Here is a 24,335-nt window from a genome sequence, read left to right as displayed (position 1 = left end):
TTATAAATTATGGGACAGCCACCCCCATAAAAGTCTACACACACACGCACACATTTCATAAAGAGTTTCAGGAAGTTGCATGTTTCCTAGTTTGTCCATGGACTCTTGAAGAGTCCATGAACCTCTGGCTAAAAGTCCTTGGTCCAGTTACTCTGCCTTGCAAACACCATCTGTTTTAGTAATGGACAACATACTACTTTTAAATATCATCTTGATATCATTTTGACTCCTCTAGGAAAACTATCTCTGAAACTAACCTACTGCACCTGGCTATGGGCTTCTTCACGCCCACTCTACCCACCCCCAGGTGTTCCTCAGAGCCTGCCTTCAGGCTGCACTGCCTGTCTCCGTTTTCCATCCTGTCTTGGCTTGCTCCCTGGTTGAGCTTCTAAAACGTCCCCCCTCCAATTGCAGTTATTCCTTCTGAGGCCAAGTCTCTGTTTTTCAAGTTCTTTTTACCTGTCTCCCAACTTGGAGAGTTTGAGACTGCTACCTTTATTTTATTTTTTTATTTTTATTTTTTTGCGGTACGCGGGCCTCTCACTGTTGTGGCCTCTCCCGTTGCGGAGCAACAGGCTCCGGACGCGCAGGCTCAGCGGCCATGGCTCACGGGCGCAGCCGCTCCGCGGCATGTGGGATCCTCCCGGACCGGGGCATGAACCCGTGTCCCCTGCATTGGCAGGCGGACTCTCAACCACTGCGCCACCAGGGAAGCCCTAGACTGCTACCTTTAATCAGAAATTATTACTTAAAAGATTTCTCAATCACTTAGTATTTTACCTTCCTTCTCCAAGAATAGTCTTGAACATGCCAAGAAAGTTCTTATGCCTCTTACTCTGGCGGTTTTACCAGTCTTAGAAGCCCTCTGCTTAAAGGGGTTTTCTTTTTCAATCGTTTTGGAAAAAGTTTTTAAAATGCAAATATGTTGTGAACAGGATACAATTGTACTTCAAAGGATATGCAAAGAAATAAAGAATTTCAGCATTAAAGTGAAGAAATGGAGTCTGATCTGGATTGCTAATGCACATACACTAAAGGTCTTTGGCATGTGTGGTTATACAGTTTATTTTATCATCTATTCCTGTAAACTTTCTTAGGAATTTATGTTTCATAATATTTTATGTGCAATAATTGAGGGTTATAGAATTGAGCATTACTAGTGAGTTACAATATGTGGCATTACACACTGAAAAATTTTGTTGTCATTTCTCCTCATTAAAAGACGTCAAATATAGTAAGTCGATTGTAAAGGTAAAACTAAGGAATATCAGCAAATTTTAGTTTTTTATTGGAAAGTTTATTACGTTGTAAGAGCAAAAAAATAAGAGGAAGAGGGATGATCTGAAGATTTATCCAAATAAACATTTACTGCTGCCTTATCCACATGATTATTAGGTAGGTACCAAGTTTTCTATTTTACATGATGAAAAAGGGACTTTAGAATTCAATAAATGATTTGTTTGTTTGAATATAAACCTCTTTCTTGATGAGCAGGCATGGTGTTTGGAGTCCAGAATGAGACTATGCCATATCATTGGTAATAATGGGAATTAGGTTGACCTATGACAGTAAAATTTTATATGGACAGAAAATTGATCAAAGTGAAATTATGCAAAATCAAACCTACAAAAATACAGTTAGTCTCATAAAAGCACAACTTACCTGAGACCTATATAAATATAATCAATATCCGAAGTAAGACTGCGACAATTGTGAATGGATAGGTCAGTCAATGGAACATCTAAAAGACTTCACAAAATGATTTTATAGTAGTGCACACTCACACCTTATGAAGTTTTGTTCAATAGACTTTAATTATACATCCCTATTATTAGGTGGATAAACCAAACCATCTTAGCCTAATTCCATTAAATATTTGACCCTTCTGACTTTTTTCTTGATCACTTGCTTAGTGGTTTTCCTTTGCTGACGTAACAAATTTCCATAAACTAAGTGGCTTAAAACAACACAAATGTATTCTCTTTTAGTTCTGGACGTTGGAAGTCTGAAGTGAAGCTAAAAATCAAAGTGTCAGCTAGGTTTTTTCTGAAGGCTCCAAGGGGGAAATCCCTTCTTTTCCTCTTCCAGCTTCTGGTGGCTGTCAGCGTTCCTTGGATGGTGGCCACACCACTCCAGTCTTTGCTTTTGTTGTCACACTGCCTTCTCCAATCCTAATCACCTGCCTCCATCTTATAAGGACACCTGTCGTAACATTGGGACCACTTAGATAATTGAGGATGCAAACCTTCCCATCTCAAGATCTTTAAATTAGTAGCATGTGAAAAGTCCCTTTTGCCACATAAGGTAACATAGATTCAGGAATTAGAATGTGGATATGTTGATTTTACTCCTGCAAGGTTCAGAAATCTGACATTAAGGGCACATGAATGTAAATTCATTGCTTGGGGCAGACTTACAAACTCACAAGCCTGATGTATAAGATCAGACTGTGCATTTTTGTTAATTTATTTTGAGAAATATAATATGTAAGTACTGAAATATTTAAGCCTGTATGGATAGATCTTTGTATCTCTACAGGAAAGTGTACAAGGAAAATCAAATCATAATCAGAAGGTTGGACAAGATCTTCAGTTCCATGTCATTTGAGTCCTAGAAAGAGAGGACAGAAAGATTCAGGTAGAAAAAAATATATTTTAATAAGCACTGTTCTAAAACATCCCAAAGTTGGTGAAAGAAGTAAATTTACAGATTTAAAAAAGCACAGTGAACCCCATGTAGAATTAACTCAAAGAAAATTACAATTGAACACATCATAATCAAATAGCAGAAAACCACAGGGAAAAAATATATCTTACAATAGCTAGAGTAAAGTGATACATTACATACAGGAGAAGAGCAATATGAATGATGGCAGAATTCCTAGCAGAGACCAGAAGATAGTAGAACTACACCTTTAAAATGCTGAAAGAAAAAAACCCTCAATCCAGAATTTTATATTTAGTGAAAATATCCTTCAGGAATGAAGGCAAACTAACCATTATCAGATGATGGAAAACTTAGAGAATTTGTCACCAACAGACCTACTGTAAAAGAACTGATAAAGGATGAAGGATGTTCTTCAGGTTGAAGGGAAATGATGCCAGAGGAAAAGTTAAATCTTCAGGAATGAAGGAAGAGCAAGAGAATGATAAATATCTTTGCAAATGTAAAAATCTATTTTTCCCCTTGAGTTCTTTAAAATATATATGCCCAATGAAAGCAAAAATTATAAGATCTCAATGGATTTCAATAATTGTAGATTAAATTCATATGGAAACTATAACATAGAGGTTAGTGAAAGGTAGTAAATGGTTGCAAAGAACCTACATTTTACTTGAAGTGGTATAGTATTGAATCTAAGCAGGCAGTGAGAAATTGGCTATGTGTAGTGTAATCTTTAGGGCAAACACTAAAAAGAATAATACAAAGAGATATAGCCAAACAGCCAATAGAAAATTAAAATGGAATACTAAAACACATATTCAAGTAATTCAAAAAGGTCAGGAAAGAAAGAAAAGGGGAATAAAAACCAAAGTTAAACAGAAAACAAATACAATCAGCCCTCCACATCCATGGGTTCTGCATCCACATATGCAACCAACCACAGATTGAAAATAGTTGAAAACAAAATTCCAGAAAATTCCAAAAAGCAAAACTTAAATTTGTGGCACTCCAGCAACTATTTACATAGCAATTATATTGTATTTATAACTATTTACATAGCATTTAAATTATAAAAGATAAGTAATCTAGAGATAATTTAAAGTATATGGGAGGATGCCTCTAAGTTATAGGCAAATACTACATTATTTTTATAGAAGACTTGAGCATCCATGGATTTTGGTATTCACAGGGTCCTGGGAGCAATCCCCCATGGATACAGAGAGACAACTGTAAAATGGTCGACTTAAATCCAACCATATCATTAATTACATTAACTATTAATGGTCTAAAGAAAACACTACAGTTAAAAAAAGCAGAAATTAATAGTATATATTTTAAAAAGCAAGAACTTACTATATGCTCCCTAAAAATGACAAACTTTACATATAAAGGCAAAGATAGGTGAAATGAAATGGGAGGGAGGAGGGATAAAGATATACCATGCAAACAATATGCATAAGAAGGCTAGAATGACTTTTTATATCAAAAGAAAAGATTTCAAATATCAAAAAAATAAACTTTAAGACAAAAAATATTACCTGAGATGCAGAAGGATTTTTCATAATGATGAAAAAAAAAGATATAACAATTTAAAATGTGTATTCACCTAGTGACAGAATCTCAAACTACATGGATCAAAAGCTGAAGAATTAAAGGGAGAGATAGACTACTATACAAATAGAGTAGATTTTAACATCCATTTTTCAGTAATTGATAGAGAAACTAAACATTAAAATATCAGGAAGGACAAAGAGATCTGGACAACACCCTGAAACATTTAAATTTAATTAACATTCATAGAACACTACATCCAAAAAATGCAAAATACAAATTTTTTTCAAGTTCACGTGGTACATACACCAAGAGAGACAACATGCTGAGTCATAAAGCAAGTCACAATAATTTTATAGCACTGAAATCACACAAAGTGTATCCTGTGACCACAATAGTATTTGATTTTTAAATATTTACTATAAATAATATATCTGGGAAAATTCTAAAGAGATAGAATTTAAATAATATATTTCTAAATATTTGTGACTGAAAGATGAAATAACCAAAGAAATTTGAAAATATTTTGTAGGGCAGGCCAGCAGGCTGGAAATTCAAAGTAAGGGTTGATGTTGCAGTGTTAAGTCTGAAATTTGCAAGCAGGACAACAGGCTGGAAATTCAGTCAAGATTTTATGTTGCAATATTGAGGCAGAATTTCTTCTTTAAGAAACCCCATTTTTTGCTGTTAAGGCTTTCAACTAATTGGATGAAGCCAACCCACATTTTGGAAGGTAATCTGCTTTAGTTAAAGTCTGCTGATTGTAAATGTTAACTACATCCACACATACATTCACAGTAACATCTAGCCTAGTATTTGACCAAACAACTGGGCACCATAGCCAAGACAAGTTGACACATAAAATTAACCATCAGATACAATACATCAAAGTGTGCCAGATGATGCTAAGGTATTGCTTAAAAAGGAATTTATAGTTTTGAATGCCTAAATTGGAAAAGAAGAAAGATCTAAAACCAATGATATAATGTCCCCCCTTAAAAATAAACTAGAAAAAGAGCAAAGTAACCCCAAAGAAACTAGAAGGAAGAAAATAATAAACAACAGAATTTAATGAAATTTTTAAATGGACAGATAATAGATAATTTTAAAAATAAAAGGCTGCTTTTTTGAAAATATCAGTAGTATTGAGAAACCTCTAGATAAACTGATCAATAAAAAAAAAGAACAAAAGTCACCCTTAGTAGGAACAAAAAGAAGGTTATCACCACAAACATGAAAATGATAATAAGAGAAAATTACATACAACTTTGTGACAACAAATTCAACAACTTAGAAGAAATGGATAACTTCTTGAAAGGCACAATTTACCAAAACTGACACAAGAAGAAACAGAAAACAGGAATAGTTAAATATATATTAAATAATTTAAATTTTATATCAAAAACATCCCCCAAAAGAAAATTCCAATAAAATTCATATTAAGAGTGAATATCAAATATTCTAGGAAGACATATCACCAATATTACCCAAACTTTATTAAAAAATAGAGAAGGAACAAAGGAATATTCTTCATGTATACAGAAGTAAAATCCTTAAGAAAATATAAGCAAATAATTTTTTAAATAAATTAAAAAGATAATAGATAATGACCAACTAAGGTTTATGCTAGGAATGCAAGGTTAGCTTAACATACAAAAATCAATCTATATAATTTACTATATTAAAAAAATAAAGCAGAAAAACTATATAATACTTTCAATACATGCAGAAGAAAACATTTGAAAAATTTTAACACTATTCATAATGAAAGCTCTGAACAAACTAGAAATAATAGTGAATACCTTCAAAGTGGTAAACAGTATTTTTAAAAATCTACTATTAATGTCATACTTAATGGTGAAAGTGCAAATTATTTTATCCAGAAATCAGGAACAAAGGAAGAATGCTTGCTTTCACCACTTCTAACCTATATTGTTCTGGCACTTCTAGTCATTGCAATAAGATAAGAAAAAGACAAAAAAGACAAAACTTGGAAAAGGAAAAGAAAATCATCATTGTTTGCAGATGATATAATTTTTCACATAGAAATTTCAGAGAGTCTACAGAACAACTAGTAGAATCAATAAAAACATTATCCAGGATGCAGGATACAAGGTTATTATTTTTAAAACCTATGGTATTCTTATATACTAGCAAAAATAATTGCAAAGTGAAATTTTAAAAATTCCTTTCAGAGTGGTATCAAAAATATAAAATACTTAAGAATAAATCTAACAAAAACACCCAATACCTTGAAACTTAAAGCTGTAAAAAATTGTGAGAGAAATTAAGGAAGTCCTAAATAAACAGAAAAATATGCCATGTTCATGGATTGGAAGACTCATATTGTAAAGTTGGGAATTCTCACCAAATTGATCTATCGCTTAATTATAACAGACAAAATCTGGAAACAACCCAAAAGTCCATCAAGAGGTGAATGAGAAAACAAATTGTGAATTATCCACACACAATGGAGTACTACTCAACAATGAAAAGGAATGGATTACTGATACATGCAACAATTTGGATGAATATATACATCATTATGTTGAATGAAAGAAATCAGGGGGGAAAAAGAAAACATCCTGATGATTCCACCTATTTAATGTAGAAAAACTGGCAAAACCAATCATGCTGTTAAAAGACAGAGTGGGTACATGTGCAGAGTGGTAGAGACTGGGAGGGAAAAAGAGAGGCTCCTTGGTCCCCATATTGTTTTTTATTTCTTGATGTAGGTGTTGGTTACAAAGTTGTGTTCACACAAAGAAAATTTATCAAGCTGAATATTAATGATATGTGCATATATGTGTATATATAATTAATATAAATTTTAAAATATAAAACAAAAAACACGGCTACAGACTTTGCATTTTCTACTTCCTTGAGCAATTAACGGTAGAACTAGTATTTTTTTGTGCCCCAGAGAACTTATACCATGATATCAGAAGCCACACTCTCTATTCTTGAACTCTAGAGCTAGTGACCCTCATCTTCATCAGTGACAAATACTATACCCGTACAAGCAGCAGCGGCAGCTACAAGAACACTATACACCACTTGGCTGACATCTAATGATGATAAGCCACTCTCCTATTTAAAGAACATTTGCTGGACATTCTAAGTTTCCACACACACACACACACACACTACCACCATCTCTACCATTGCTAAGGAAAAGAACAAATTTATATTGTAGCTATCAAAAGTAGCATTCTTTGCCATATGTTTGCCTACGTTCCCCTCTTCTGAAGATCATGAAGTAGATTCTTCTGTCATTATTTGGGGCAATAATTGCTTTTTGAGCAATCCTAATTGACAAATGCATTTGTCAATTCCGGCCATGTCCAGATGGTCACAATTCTATGAGTTAATAGGCATAGCATTTTATTCCAAATCTAAAACAAATGTTTGTCTCTCCAGGTCAAGTTCTGACGGGGCTAGAACCATCTCTATTAAAAACCTTGTCTCAACTTCAGGAATCCTGTGGGGAGAGAACAGACTGAGGGAAAACTTAGTGGCCTACATGTGTCAATCACCATAAGCTACTGGAGAACCTGAATTCTCCCCCAGGGAAGACAAAAATTTGTCTGGAGAACACATCAGAGCTCACTGACAGATACCAAGACATCTGAAGCTATGAAAAATTGGTTTAAAAAAATAGTCCCAATTATAGCCCTTATTGTATCCACGCTCCTTAAAAATGTATCTTTGCAGCTTATCCTATGAAAATGATGTCTCTTTTTCTTAAAATTAATTACTTTATTTTTGGCTGCGTTGTGTCTTTGTTGCTGAGCGCGGGCTTTTCTCTAGTTGTGGCGAGTGGGGGCTACTCTTCGTTGTGGCGCACAGGCTTCTCATTGCGGTGGCTTCTCTTGTTGCGGAGCACGGGCTCTAGCCACACAGTCTTCAGTAGTTGTGGCACACGGGCTTCAGTAGTTGTGGCTCGCGGGCTCTAGACCGCAGGCTCAGTAGCTGTGGCGCACGGGCTTCGTTGCTCTGTGGCATGTGGGATCTTCCAAGACCAGGGCTCAAACCCGTGTCCCCTGCCTTGGCAGGTGGATTCTTAACCACTGCACCACCAGGGAAGCCCCTGATGAGTCTCTTTATTCACCCCTTGAACTTAGGCCAGTCCTATGACTTGCTTTGGCTAATACAACATGGAGAAAGTGATGTTGTGCCAGTTCTGAGCCTAAGTCTCAAGAGGCGTCATGTGCTTCCCCTTTCTTTCTCGGAACCCTGCCACAATCATATGAACAAACCCAAGCTAGCCTGCTGGAGGAGAGTTCAGCTGTACTAGCCAAGGCTGTCCTAGACCAGCCTACAGCCAGCTGATCCACATATGTGTAAGAGAGCCTCCTCATGATCAGCAGAGCTGCTTATCCAACCCACAGCTGCTCACAGACACAGAATGAGCCCATGGGAGACCACAACTGCCTAGCTGACAGACCTGCAAACTAAATATACTTGTATTTTTAAGCCACTAAGATTTGGTTTTATACAAATTGTTAGGCAATAGATAACTAAAACAGAAATAGATGAGAGCATCCCTATTGCCACCATCAGAGATATAGATCTTTGGGAAGAATCTGGGTCTAATTTCCTCAGTTTGTGAATATAAGTAAAGATAAAACATAAAGGACATGAACTAAGAGTCAGAAGCACCAGCTCTTTTCTTTACTACATTTGGCTAATGTTACAAAATTTCTTTGATCAGTTCTATTACGATAAACATATTACTAACTAGCACTTAGGCACTTAATATAGACAGATGATTATGCTAAACATTTTACATCGGTTTTTCCCCATAATCTGGAGGAATGAAGGATTGCTCAGAATCACACAGGGAACGTTTATGAATGTGAATTTTTCTAACACAAGAGCCCATGTCCTACAGTTCCATTATATTCTACTGCCTCTCACTATGGTAAGGCATAAAGCTGCAACTTAAATGGGGCTGAAAATCTAACATCAGTACACTAAGCCAATAATAACTGCAGTTCAAGTTATCCTTGAAAATGTCTTTCTCTATAAATTACAACACCAGCTGTCAGGAAGTCCACCAGAGTCAGTTTTTTCCTCCAGTATTGAACAGACAGCTAGGGTTTGGGAGGGAGAGAGGTCAGTATAAATAGATAGATTGAGTTTCAGAGTCCAGGTTGAATTTAAAAGAAAAATACATACACACAGGGCCATGTATTTTATAAATGGTTAGATGTTCACACTACGAGAGATATATGAGATTTGAAACCCACTGAATGATCATCATACTCACCTCTTCCATTTCATTTTTCCTTTGGCCCATAAGCCAGACTGACAGATGGAATCACTGGGATATTAAAATTTGCTCTTTCTCTGTTCCTGTCTCTTTCCATTGCCAAGTGTTTAAACACTTAAATTCACCAAAGTTAAATGTGTATTTGGTGCAACTCCACTCCACTGTTTCAGGAAAGCATGATATGCCGTCACTTCCAGAGTCATCAGGGGAGTAAGAGTATGTGGAGAACTGGAAAGGGTGCCAGACTAAGAACCAGGATCCCCTGGAACTGATCCCTGATCTGGCACTAACTTGCTATGTGACCGAGAGCTATGTGACCTTGCTGTGTGTCAAAATCCATTTGACATCTCTGGAGCTCAGTTCCCTCACCTGTAAAATGATTTTGACTCTGAGAAATGTGCCTTAACCCTTTTATACCAAGAGAAAAAACCAAGCAGGTAAAATGTGACTGCTCCCAGGAAATCAGAAAGGGTGTGGGAGGGGTGGGATTGATGCTTGGCTCCTGTTCCTAAAGGAACAACTGGTTTCCCTGCAGCTCTCCTGGATGCTTCCTGAGACCCAGACTTGTCGTGCCTTCTGTCAGCCGCACACTGCACCCCCGGGCTCTGTGATGTCATGGATCCAGGGTATGACAGTCCTGAGCTCCAGCCTTAGCTCTTTCCCTAATTACCAGCATAAACCTTGGCAAATTACCTAAGCTCTAATTTTAATTTCCTCATGCGTGCAACAGAACAAATAATATATATTTAACCTACATACACAATAATAGATGGTATTTTTGTTAAGTACATAAGATAACATATGTTAAGCCCAGTTATTCTGTGCCCCTTGGGATCATGTAAACACTCCACAGACAACAAAAACAGAAAACTACTAACTTAAGCAAAAAAAATAATAATAAATTGGCAATAATAAATGCTACTGAGTGAGCTCAGAAAACTGAAGAGAGAGCAACCAGACCTTGGAAGGACTGCGCCCGGGGCAGACTTGGGCATCCCCACAGTAGAGTGAACGTTTCTACCTGGGTCCCTGCCCCACCCACCTTCTGTGTTTAGGATGGAAACTGCCAGGAGACCTAACCCAATTGGCCTAGCTTGGATCATACGATGACATCTGGTCAAAGGGAAAGAGCTGTGTGATGGAAAACCCCGTTCAAGCTGTATGAAGTGAAGAGGGGTGACATCCCTGAAGGGAGGAGGTACTGTTACCAGAATAAGAGACAGATGTTGCTGGGAAGAGAGAAACCATATTCCACACCCAGTCGGGAGAGTCATCATCAATGTCACACAAGGTTAAATCCTTCTAAAAAGGCATTGTTGGGTTGTTGTTGTTTGTTTTTTAATGGCCTGTTCAGTGATATCACCCTCTGGTTATGTCCTTGCCATGACCTTTCCTGCTCCCCAACCTGCCTGCCTGTTGGGCCTTTTGTGCTTCCAGCCAATTTCCCATTGGAAGTCCTGCTGAGTTTAATAGCCTTTAGGGGCAAAGCTCTTTATGGGTTAACTAGGGCATAAAACACCATCAATCCAATGGGTAGGCCTAGGTGCTCCAAATGTAAGACTTGGTTTTCTCACTTAGAGATGCAAACAAACTCCACAAAATTGATGACTCAAAAAAACTTAAAAACTGTGATCTTCACCCAGAAACAACACAAAGAAACTCAGAAACCAGAGCAGAAATGTGGCCTCTCCATGAACTCCCTCCCTCTGTGAACTCCCTTATGCTATTTGAACAGCTGTCACAGGCTCAGCCTGGTCTTCTGAACCCTCCATGACATCAGGTCAGACAGTAACATCAATACTATATTTAGCCAGGAGGGAATTAGGAGATGAGGAAAATCAGGGGCAAAACAGACCAAAATGAATAGTGCAGGCCATTCTTTGTAATTTTTCTTAGCAAAGCAAGGAGATGCTTGATCTATATACTTAGGCTCAAGGGCTCCAGATCCTAATGTGAACTTTCTGGGTGATGTCTTGTGATTCATTTAATCTGTGGCCTTTTCCTACCCAGCACAAAATACCTGGATAAAAATTCATACCTGCAGTCCCAAAGTGAGGAACCATAATTCAGTCTAACTCAGTTTTCAATGTAACAGAACCACCAGAAGTCAGGATACCTGGGTTTTCATCTAACTGCCAACCACTACCTAACTTAAGAGGTGGTGTTTTCCTTCTGTGGGTCTCACTGTTCTCATCCTTCGAGTGAGGATGCTGAACCACATGTTTCTAAGGTCCCTTCCTTTCTGATTTAATGTTCAATGAAGCTAGGGTCTGAGGGATTCCTAGGAATAAATGCTTCCAGTGTACACAGAACCCAGGTTTCTCCTGGGGAGGAAATACATGAAAATTAAAGGGCTCCATTTTCCCACCTTGATCTAACGGGGGTGAAGAGCTGAAAAGGGCACTTGTTAATGTTGCTTGTGAACTCTGGAAAATCATTTTTGTGGGCAAGTGTTCTACAGTATTTGGGATGATAATAAGTCAGGGGTGAGCAAACTTTTTCTGTAAAAGGTCAGATAATAAATAGTTTAGGCTATGCAGGCCTATTGTCTCTGTTGCAACTATTCAACCCTGGCTTTATAGTGTGAAAGCAGACACAGACAACAAATAAATGAGTATGGCTGTGTCCAGTACAAAGACACGTGGTGGGGACTTGACCCGTTGGCTGCAGTTTGCTGACTCCTGATATAAGTGATGGTCTTATCTTTACAGAGATATTCAAGGCCTGATAGATTTTATGGACGGAGTCAGGGGAATGTTGCAAAGCTATAAAAAAATTTGCAATAATAATAGTAACATGAAGATCACTGAAATAGGAGCCCAACATGGAAGTTAAAGGCAAATTCCATCATTTAACTAGTTCGCAAATTGTTTAACCTCTGAGAATCTCAGTTTCTTCATTTTTAAGTGGAAAAAAAGGAAATGCTGTGCCTAAAGGAATAAGAACAAGAATAGTAACTATTCACTGTTGAATGTCATCATAAAATTTTAAATGCTCCTTTCACATTTATCATCATAGTTAATTCTATAGTAATCAAGACAGTATGGTACTGGCACAAAAACAGAAACATAGATCAATGGAACAAGATAGAAAGCCCAGAGATAAACCCATGCACATATAGTCACCTTATCTTTGATAAAGGAGGCAAGAGTACACAATGCAGAAAAGACAGCCTCTTCAATAAGTGGTGATGGGAAAACTGGACAGCTACATGTAAAAGAATGAAATTAGAGCACTCCCTAACACCATACACAAAAATAGACTCAAAATGGATTAAAGATGTAAATGTAAGGCCAGAAACTATCAAACTCTTAGAGGAAAACATAGGCAGAACAGTCTATGACATAAATCACAGCAAGGTCCTTTTTGACCCACCTCCTAGAGAAATGGAAATAAAAACAAAAATAAACAAATGGGACCTAATGAAACTTCAAAGCTTTTGCACAGCAAAGGAAACCATAAACAAGACGAAAAGACAACCCTCAGAATGGGAGAAAATATTTGCAAATGAAGCAACTGACAAAGGATTAATCTCCAAAATATACAAGCAGCTCATGAAGCTCAATATCACAAAAACAAACAACCCAATATAAAGATGGGCAGAAGACCTAAATAGACATTTCTCCAAAGAAGTTATACAGACTGCCAACAAACACATGAAAGGATGCTCAACATCACTAATCCTTAGAGAAATGCACATCAAAACTACAATGAGGTATCACCTCACACTGGTCAGAATGGCCATCATCAAAAAATCTACAAAGAATAAATGCTGGAGAGGGTGTGGAGAAAAGGGAACCCTCTTGCACTGTTGGTGGGAATGTGAATTGATACAGTCACTATGGAGAACAGTATGGAGGTTTCTTAAAAATCTACAAATAGAATTACCATATGACCCAGCAATCCCACTACTGGGCATATACCCTGAGAAAACCGTAATTCAAAAAGAGTCATGTACCACAATGTTCATTGCAACTCTATTTACAATAGCCAGGTCATGGAAGCAACTTAAGTGTCCATCGACAGATGAATGGATAAAGAAGATGTGGCACATATATACAATGGAATATTACTCAGCCATAAAAAGAAATGAAACTGAGTTATTTGTAGTGAGGTGGATAGGCCTAGAGCCTTTCATACAGAGTGAAGTAAGTCAGAAAGAGAAAAACAAATACCATATGCCAACACACATATATGGAATCTAAAAAAAAAGAAAAAAAAGGTTCTAATGAACCTAGGGGCAGGACAGAAATAAAGACACAGACATAGAGAATGGACTTGAGGACACAGGGAGGGGAAGGGTAAGCTGGGACTAAGTGACAGAGTGGTATTGACATATATACACTGCCAAATGTAAAATAGATAGTGGGAAGCAGCTGCATAGCACAGGGAGACCATCTTGGTGCTTTGTGACCAACTAGAGGGGTGGGATAGAGAGGGTGGGAGAGAGATGCAAGAGGGAGGGGATATGGGGATACATGTATACGTACAGCTGATTCACTTTGTTGTACAGCAGAAGGTAACACAACAATGTAAAGCAATTATACTCCAATAAAGATGTTAAAAAAAAATTCTAAACAAAACTCTTAGCTTCTATCTAAAGTGGTAGATGTTATCTAAGTGTCAACATTCTGGCTTGTAGATATCATTATTTCCATGTTATAGATCAGACACTGAAAGTCATGTGAAGAGTAAAAGTAACATGAAAACGCTCTGAAAACTGTACATTAGCATAAGGTGTTATAATTACTCAAGATAAGGAGTACAATGTTTCCCAAGTCTTCCTTTCAAAGATTAAAGTAGTGCATTTTCATCACAGAATTTAAAATCTAATTCATTTAAATTCTATTGAATTTAAAATGCATTCAGTAATGCATGTTCAGCACCCACTATTATGTGTAATCAGCCTCCACCCTCAAGGAGCTTCTGACCCCATATGTACAGAGCCCTAATCTACCCCTGAGGAGAAGCTAGAGAATCGCTCCTATTTCTTTGCCTTCCCTAATGCATATCCAGGAAAATAGAGTTGCTGTTATTTTCATGGACATTATAATTACATGGCGACAGAGATCCAGGCATGGTTCCCACCTGTGCCAATAAGATGAGTGGAGGAATTGGGAGGGGGAGATTCTGAGCGAAATCTGGCATCTTCCAACTCCCAGCAGCCCTGTGGGTGAGAAGGCTGCAGAGGTTCTCCTTTGCCTGAACATGTGTAAAGGCAAAGATGACAGGTATACAGCGAACATCCTCCCATGCTTTACACTGGATGATCAGATGAAAAAGACACACATGCAAGTCATCACTTCCAAGTGTTTGAAATCATCCCAGGCATTACCTTTAGACATTTTACAGTTTTAAAGAGCAAAGATCACAGTTGTTAAATTCCATCTGCAGAGCGCCTGACATTATAATTTGACACATGACATTTTTTGGTGTTTTTTGATGTACATTTTTGTACTACAGTTGACCCTTGAACAACACAGGAGTTGGTGGCACTGACCCCCCATGCAGTCAAAAATCCATGAATAACTTTACAGTCAGCCCTCCATGACTACAGTTCCATATCCAGGGATTAAACCAATGGCAGATCATGTAGTACTCTGGTATACATTTATAGAAAAAAATTTGCATATAAGTGCACCCATACATTTCAAACCTGTGTTATTCAAGGGTCAACTGTAAATGGAGCATTGTTCTAAAATAGGAAACTAGGAAACACATACACACACACAAATAATTGATGTAACAAGAGTATAATTTCATAAGACAAAATAACTGTTTAAGTGGTAAGTCATTTACAAAGATGGTCACAACCACCTCTCCCTCCTGCATGCACTTTTGCAATATGACTGCCACTCTTCTTATCTAGAGATGGAGTTTGACTTTCCCTCCCTGTGAATCTGGGCTGACATCGAAGCTTGTTTGCCAGTAGAATGTGGCAGAATGACATTTACAAATAATGATGTTAGGCTTTAAGAGGATTTACAGCTTTTGTTTTTGTCTGCTTAGAGCCCTGAGTCTCCATATTTAAAAAAAAAAAGTCTTCTAAAATAAGCTATTTAAATAAGATCCAGTCTTATAACATCACAAGTGCAAGTTTCAACTGAAAATCATTCATACCAAGAACAAAGAAGATCTCAAATTAAATGAGAAAAGAAAATGAACAAATATGACACAAATGTTGGAATCATCTGACTTGGATTTTAAAGCACCATCTAAAAAAAATGCTTCAGTGAGCATATGAAAATGCTTGAACCAAATGAAAACATAGAAAGTCATAGAAAAGAAACAGAAGATATGAAGAAGAACCAAATGGAAATTTTAGAACTAACACACACCATAAATGAAATAAAAAACTCAGTTGATGGGTTCAACAGCACAATGGAAAGGACAGAGAAGAATCAATAAAGTTGAAAATTAAAACGATAGAAATTACCCAATCTATACAACAGAGAGAAAGCAGTAAAAAAAAAAGAAAAAATTAATAGAGACTCAGGGATGTGGGGACTATGACAAAAGGTTATCATTCATGTCAGTGAAGTCCAGTAAGAAAGGGGAAAGAGGGTGGGCTGGAAAAGTATTCAAAGAGGGCTTCTGGGGCTTCCCTGGTAGTGCAGTGGTTGAGAGTCTGCCTGCCAATGCAGAGGACACAGGTTCACGCCCTGGTCTGGGAAGATCCCACATGCCATGGAGCAACTAAGCCTGTACTCCACAACTACTGAGCCTGCACTCTAGAGCCCGTGAGCCACAACTACTGAGCCAGTGTGCCTACAGCCCATGCTCTGCAACGGGGGAGGCCACCACAGTGAGAAGCCCACACACTGCAATGAAGATCCAATGCAGCCAAAAATAAATAAAACAAATACGTTTTTTTTTTAATTAAAAGAAAAAAAAGTATTCAAAGAAATCATGGCTGAAAATTTCCCAAATTTGGCAAGACATAAGCCTACAGATATAAGAAGCTGAAAGAAACTCAAATGGGATAAACCCAAAGAAATCTCTGTCAAGACATACTATAGCTAAACTTCTGAAAACTGAAGACAAAAAAATCTTGAAAGCAACCTGAGAGAAATGATGCATACCTATAGGAAAAAAAAAAAAAGTTTGAATGAGTCAGACTTCTCATTGGAATCCCTAAAGTCCGGAAAAAGGTAGCGCAACAATTTTCAAATGCTGAAAGACAAGAACCATGAATCCAGAATCCTATAATTAGCAAAAAATATCCTTGACGAATAAAGAGGAAATAAGATACTTCCAGATAAATGGTAACAAGAAATTGTTGCCAGCAGACCAACTAGAAAAGAATGACTAAAGGAAGTTCTCTAAACAGAAAGAAAAATGATGAAAGAAGACATCTTGGAAAATCAGGATAGAAGAAAGCACAGAAAAATCAAAAGATGGGTAAACGCCGAAATATTTCCTTCTCTTAAATTTTCTAAATTGTGTTGGATGGTTGAAGCAAAAATTGTAACACTGTCTGCTGTGGTTCTCAATGTATATAGAGGAAATATGTAAGACAAGTATAATGAGAGAAAGTAAAGGGATTGAAAAGAGGGGTGAGTTTTCTACACTTAAGTCAAACTGGTAAATGTGGACACCTGTAGACTGTGATAAGGTGTTTATATGTAACGTAACACCTAGAGCAACCACTATACAAGCTATACAAAAAGAAACACTCAAAAATGCTATAGATAAATCAAAACTGAATTTAAGTAGCCCTCAGGAAGGCAAGAAAAAAGAACAGAAAAACGAAAATACCAGAAAACAAAATTCTTCAAAAAGCACAATTATAGTGGCCTCCAAGCACTCAGGTGCAGAGTGGTTAAAGCCAGTGCTCTGGAGCCAGCCTGTCGGGTTACATTTCTGACTCCATCACATTGGGCAGATTCCCTAATCTCCCTGTGCCTCAGGTACTATATCTGTCAACTGGAGATAATAGTATCCACTTCACAGTATTTTGTTAAGGCTTAAATAAGTTAATATTTATTGACAACACTGCCTAGCAAATGGTAAATTATACATGTGTTTTCCAATGAACTAAAATATAGTTGACCTGAAGAATGTCAGGGTCAACCCTCCCTATATGCGATTCCTCCGTGTCAGAGGTTCCTCTGTATCTGAGGTTCCTCCATATCCAAGGTTCTGCATCCTTGGATTCAACAACCGAGTATCCTGTAGGACTGCAGTATTTACTGTTGAAAAAAATCCACAAATAAGTGGACCCACACAGTTCAAGCCTGGCTCGTTCAAGGGTCAAATGTAATTAAGTTGATTTCCCAACGAGGGTCAGAGAAACATCCAACTGGTTCTCTTTTTTGCCCTCACAAATTACACTGTGACAAACTTTCTTGTTCTTTAGGTTTATTCCATATTTCTGACTATTCTTAGGATACAGGAGTCCTCTGAAATATGTCCTGATGTTCATATGCAGCCCCACTTTTTTTCCTGACAGGATAATAAACGTCCCAGACTTCTATAAGAGGTGGTTGTGACACAGAACTTGAATAAACAGAGTAGCTGGAGTTTCCACCAAATTCATTTTGCCAGCACAGAAAATAGAGAGTGGAGGTCTTTAAGACAGATGATGTAAATAAAGAAGCCCTAATTGCTTATGATTTTATACCAGTGAATTCACTAAGGCAGCGTGGTATCTTAGTTATGAGCATAGACTCTGAGTTTAGATTGCCTGGGTTCAAATCCCAGCTCTATCATTTATTAGCTGTGCAATCTTGGGCCCATTGCTTAACTTCTCTGTGCTTCAGTTTCTTCATCTGTACAAAGGGAGGAATAATAGTATCTACCTCACAGGGATGTTATGAGGCTGAAATGAGTTAATACACCTCAAGTACTCGGAGTAGTTCCTGCCATTCTACCAAATAGAATAGCTAAGTGAAACCCCTTTCGTGATGGCCTAAATTCATCCTGAAAGCATGCAGATAAGAAAACAATCATGAACCTCAATGTGAAATGGTGAGGAAAAGAGGGAAAATACCTCCCTCTCTTATCGTTGAGTAACGTCAGCTGTCAAGAGTGCTGTAATAGAGCTACTGGCTATGGGCCACCACTATCTGTAGCCTGCTGAACATGGACTTCTCAATAAATCATCTCTAAAGGATGAGTGAAACAAGCAGTTTCGCATAAAGCATTGTTTTTTTTCATCTGAGCAGATTCTAGCTGCCTGCACATGTGGGAGCTTAGCACAATTATTTGATGACAAACAGGTAGGCCCGTCCCATAGGGGCATCTAAAAGGCTCAGTGCTTAGTCTGAACTCTTTGAATATCTTGGTTTAAAGGAATTCCGCTATTTTTGGCTTAAAGGAACTCCATGACTCAATGGGTTTATTCTTAAATTCCTTATGGCTGTAAATCAAAATATAAGATCATGCTTTGGGAGATGTTGTTTATGTTTTTAATTGGAGTTAAAAATAAATTGCTAAAATCTCTCAAACTCTGGGCTTAGGATAGATTCTATTTTGGGAAATTATTACACAGTATGTAAACAAACTGTACCAAGATAAATTGTACAAGATTCCATGATTCCTTGCTACGAAAGAATAGCAGCTGCTTGTTGTAAAAATGTCAGCTTCCCCTCTATCTTTAGTTTCTCTTTTCCTCACTTATAATGACTGATTTCACTCTGAAATCTAGACATGGGACGGACTATAAAAGCGTTAATCCATCCATTTTATTCAACCTGGCAGCAGGATATTCAAGACGCAAAGGAATTACTCTATCGTCGTCAGATTTCATACACTGCAAAACAAACAAACAACGAAAAAACCCAGATGTTTGGGGCTGATACTTATGCCCTCAACTCATACCTAATTAGCATATTGACAACATATCTTGATTTCCTAATCCAGTTCCAATGTTAAATATTCTGGCCTATTCTTAGCATAAACTCTCAGATCATCCTGGAAATTCAAATAGCTAAGTGGTTTTTTTTATTACTTCCCTATAACCCTGAAGAGCCATGTGTTCCATTTTAAGGGTGAAAAATATTAAGACCATGAGCTTAGGCAGCTCCTCCTGTTTCTAATAGCTGAGTATTGTCTGCCCATTTCCAGGACACAATGTTGGGGTCTGGCCTCCATAACGTGGGGAACTTAATTACTGTTCTGAAGAAAGCTTCAGAAGGGAGGCGTCTTATGACTTCTTAAGAATTTCTGCTCCAGTGTGCTTTGGAGACCTCACGGATTGAAAGGAGAGTCTGGGGTAAATAGGAAGACTCCACTAGAGGACTTCCAGCTGGGGACTATTTGTATATTGGACCCTGTTCTCTAAGGGGATAAGCTCAACAGAGCAAGTCCAAGGTAATGGGAAAAGAGACCAAAGAGCAGTCCAGCCTCTACAGCTGTAGCGTGTGGACTCTGGAGTCCAAAGACATGGATTTGGATCGTAACCACTTATTAGCTGTGTGACCTCAGATAAGTTAAAAAATCCTCTGTGGTGATAAAAACAGTGTCATCCTGATAGTATTGTTGTGAGGATTAAATGAGCTAAAATACCTAGAATAGTGCTTCTGAAATAGTATTTCCTATTTGAGTATTATTATTGAGGCTGTTACTAGTACTGTTATGTCCATATTGAGAGAGATTTACAACGGATGCTCAGAAAACAAGAACTAATAAAACATATTAAGTGCCTACCATTCCCCTGGTCCATTCAATAATGTAAAAACATACGGATAAATGGGGAGAAGAGACAAATCTGCCATGCAGAAGAATTCCAAATAATTTATGTAGATACTCGAGCATAACTCCCCACTCATAAGTGAGAGCCCCACGCGGTGACTCTCTTCCAAAGAGCGCAGTGTAGAAAGTGGCAGGGGACCGACAACTTTAAGAAACCTGACAAAACACTACCTCAGCCAGATGACCAAGGTCACCATCAACAGTGATGCGTCAGGTTAACTGCATGTACCCTAACCCCAGCCAACTCATGAGAAGAACATCAGATATATCACAGTTGAGGGACATTCAACAAAATACCTGACCAGTACTCCTCAAAGCTTTCAAGGTTATTGAATACAAGAAGGTTCTGAAAGACTGTAATAGCCAAGAAGAGTCTAAGGAGACATGAAAACTAAATGTAATGTGGTGGCTCCTAGAACAAAAAAGGATATTAGGTGAAAACAAAAGAAATCTAAGTATGGATCTAGTAATAATACCATACCATATTGGTTCCTTCATTGTAACAAATGTACCGTACCAACGTAAGACATTAATAATAGGGGAAACTGCAGAGGTATATGGGAATTTTCTGTACTATCTTTGCAATTTATCTACAAATATAAAACTGTTCTAGAAACTAAAGTTTTTTTTTGTTTTTTTTTTAAAGATATGGGTTAGGTTCACAAGGAACTCCCAGAGTGACGGGGGAGACAAGTAATTAAATTGTAACGCAGTGTGGAATGTGTAAGGATGGATGCATGTAAAATGTGCTGAGTCTGCACAGAAAATGCAAGGGTTAATGCCAACGTTGCGGGTGGTAAAGGTGGGCTTTTAGGAGGGAGGCACTGTCTGAGCTGCAATTTTCTGGAATGAATCAGGAGGTGGGGAGGGCAGGCCTCCTAAGCAGGACAGCTTGGGTAAAGATGTGGATACTACTGAGCCCTCTGGTGTTGTCAGGGCACTAAGTGGGCAGGAAAGGTGTCACAACACGGGACACTGACGTGGGAAGAGTCAGATCAGGAAGGACCTGGCAGCTGGACTAAGAACTGGACCGCACTCAGTCAGAGGGAGGCCCGGCCCAGCAAGGCTATTTCCAAAAGGGGATGGTTGGAAGGGCAAAGCAGCGGGAAACACTGCTGACAGGCGCCCCATTCCCTTTCAATTCAAGTGCCTGTCGTTCCTCCACTGCCGGAAACGACAGCTGGAACATACCAGGCCTGACCTACTTTTAATTCCATTTGTCTGCTCATGCCATTGGGCTCAATTTATTGGTGGCTAATAGGCTCTTTCTAGAGAAAGATTCATGACTAGAGAAAAAGAACTTAATATTATTAGTCAGAAGGCTTCTCCTGGAAGGGAGAGGGCAAATGACCGAAGGGCCCTGTCCCTAAGGCTTGGCCTGGATGACAGGTCTTAGCCATCTCAGCCTGTGTGTGGTCATGTGAAACAGAGCCCCACCAGAGAGGGCAGGGGGCAGACGTTAGGCCGGGGGTTGGAATGGAAATGCACTTTTATCAGGGGCTAGTATTGAGGAAAATGCCCTGGGGATTGGACTCCAACCTGAACACAGGCCAGCAGCCTAGAAAGGCTATTAAAATAAGAAGACAAATCTCTATCACTCTTTGCAAAGTCACCAGCATACTGCTTACATCACTAAGAAGAGCAGTGTGGGTTATGAGTTGAGTTGTGCAGATTTAAATGCCAATGTTTGAAATCCTCAAAGAGAATTTCTCCAACCAATACTTTTGGTTGTCACAGTAATGGGGAGAGGCAAGAATTGCCAGACGTCCCACAACACCTGGCAGGGTCCCACCTACCAAACAATTATCCTCCATTCCACACGCTTTTTACACATCACTCCAGAGAGCCATGACGAGCAAAATCTGGGCAGACTTATCAGAGCCTAGAACACAGTTCTGTGTTGCACAGAAACACAAAGTATCTTTTGCAAGCTATTAATTCTGCAGAAACAACAACCGCCAGGAAAACCAAAGAGGTTTCATCGTTTGAAATTTCCACAAGCCGTTCACCATTCTGCACAGTATCATGACTTAGAGCAACACAGACGGTAGTTTTTGGATCTTAGACGGTGTGAGCTCGCACTTGTAGTCTATGCATTTACAGAGGTTCTATATATAAATGCCTGGTATAGAATGTCTTCATTAGGTCTTCCACTGTGGTTATGTTTGAAAATTTACATATTGAAATACATATATCACTTTAGCAGAAATTGTTTTCTTTTTATTTCTCCTGTATATTATCACTAAAATGTTACATTAACGTTTTAATTGTGTGAATGGGTATCTTCCTTTAGGATAGTAAAGAGGACACTACCAAATGTTTGCTTTAATTAGGTGTTGGGTCTGATAGGGTTGAGAAACACAGTATTAGATACAAGGTGGCGGTGAAAATGGGAGGGAGGAAAGCCTCTCTCAGCAGCCTGCCCTTTCATCATCTCTAGGAGGAAAAGAAATGGCTCTGGGGGGCTCTGTTATTCCAGGAAGCTGCTGGCCTGAAACCACAAGGGACTCAGTTTAAGGAAATTCCTGCGGGCAGAAGCCGAAGTGGGCTCCAGGACTGTCCCAGAAATCTGGAGCTACTCTGAGGCCCAATTAAATGCAATTAAATTAAACTCCAAACATGCTTCAGAAACATCAAGGGAAGTCTAATCTCCTTAGGGTTTTGAGACCAAGCCAGGGTTGGGTTCTGCTTTAAAAGAGTGATACTTCCCACACAGAGACAGAAGGAAGCCTCATGGAACTGTTTTCTGTGAGAGGGCAGGGCAACTACTTACCAGAGTGTCCTACACTGGGTGTCAGCACCCTTGCTGGAATTAAGTCGATTTCCTTTGGTTCGATAAGGTTAGGTTTTGTTTTCACCTTTAGGAGGATTCGGTGAAGATGATGCTGTTAGTAAAGACAAATATGATGGTGATGATACCAGCCAGTACACAGGGGAACAGAGAGGCCCTTTGGGTTCTGATGTCAGTATCCAGTTCCTCCTCACTAAGCACCATGGAGACAGCCTTTATCCAGTGCAGCCAGGGGACAAGCTCTGAGCCAGGTAGCCTCTTCCTTTGCACAGCGCATATTGTTTTTGACCCACACAGCCTCACTAAGGTATCTGGTTTCTTGCATCAGAGTAGGGTACACAGTTCTCAGAAAAGAGGACCTGAACAGACATTCAGATCAATGGTGTCTACCACCATGCCCCACAAGAGTTGCAGCAAAGGGCTTCCCTGGTGGCGCAGTGGTTGAGAGTCCGCCTGCCGATGCAGGGGACACGGATTCGTGTCCCGGTCCAGGAAGATCCCACATGCCGTGGAGCGGCTGGGCCCGTGAGCCATGGCCGCTGAGCCTGCGTGTCCGGAGCCTGTGCTCCGCAACGGGGGAGGCCACAACAGTGAGAGGCCCGCGTACCGCAAAAAAACAAAAAGAGTTGCAGCAAGAAGCTTCCTTAGTATGCAATGCCTATTTCAGAAGATTCTGGACATTAGCCCTGGATGAGGATTAGAGCCCGTATATAATTTCTCAGGGTACTTGTGATTTTACTAACTTGTCAGCAACAATATTACCCTCCTTGATCTCCCAGGGGTTTATCAGATTCAAATTGTGTTATTTATCTCCATTTCCCTTAGTGAAAATATTAAAAGGTCAGTGCTTAAACTAGCTGAGGAAATTCATGCTGCACCCAAAGAGTGGTATGCTAAACCCAACCTGAGGGGGAACTTCCAACTGAAGTGCTTCGTGCAGAACCCACATGGTTTATACTTACTATCAGCACCAAAAGTCATTTACAGACAGCTGTAAGTCAGGTGTTGGTTTCTTTAAGAATTTGGAACTTTTATGGCAGTTTCAGAGGAATATTCCTCTAAAGGAAATAACAGCAAAAAAAAAGAAAAACAGCACCATCAATAAAGTGCTATTTATTGAGTCCTAACTACATTTCAGATGTAGTGCCAAGGGCATGTGGCCTCTGCTATCGCAGTTATTCCTCATAATAACTCCATGATACAAGTATTATCATCTCCGACTTCCAGTCAAGCAAACTGAAGTTCAATATGCTAATTAGCTTTTCCAAGCAGCTTGAAAGTAGAAGATTTGAATCCAGGACTGTCTGGCTCCCATGCCCTGGTTTTTAATCACTGCCCCACGAGAGGCAGTGTGGACCA

The 24,335-nt window shown here is 38.8% G+C and overlaps 1 protein-coding gene across 3 annotated transcripts in view; it reads right to left on the bottom strand.

Moving 5' to 3' along the window:
- Positions 1-1,675: 1,675 nt before the first annotated feature.
- LOC307175299 (uncharacterized protein) overlaps positions 1,676-24,335 on the bottom strand; it is an 84,162-nt gene continuing 61,502 nt past the window's right edge. For all 3 annotated transcript variants that reach the window (XR_013824295.1, XR_013824296.1, XR_013824298.1), the window contains one exon: positions 1,676-2,610. The gene's annotated coding sequence lies outside the window, so the exon portion shown is untranslated. The remainder of the gene's footprint in view (positions 2,611-24,335) is intronic.

This window comes from Stenella coeruleoalba, assembly GCF_951394435.1.
Source record: "Stenella coeruleoalba genome assembly, chromosome: 16".
Taxonomy (NCBI): Eukaryota; Metazoa; Chordata; class Mammalia; order Artiodactyla; family Delphinidae; genus Stenella; species Stenella coeruleoalba.
The sequence above is the reverse complement of the archived record's forward strand: the minus strand, read 5'-3'. Positions and strand labels throughout refer to the sequence as shown.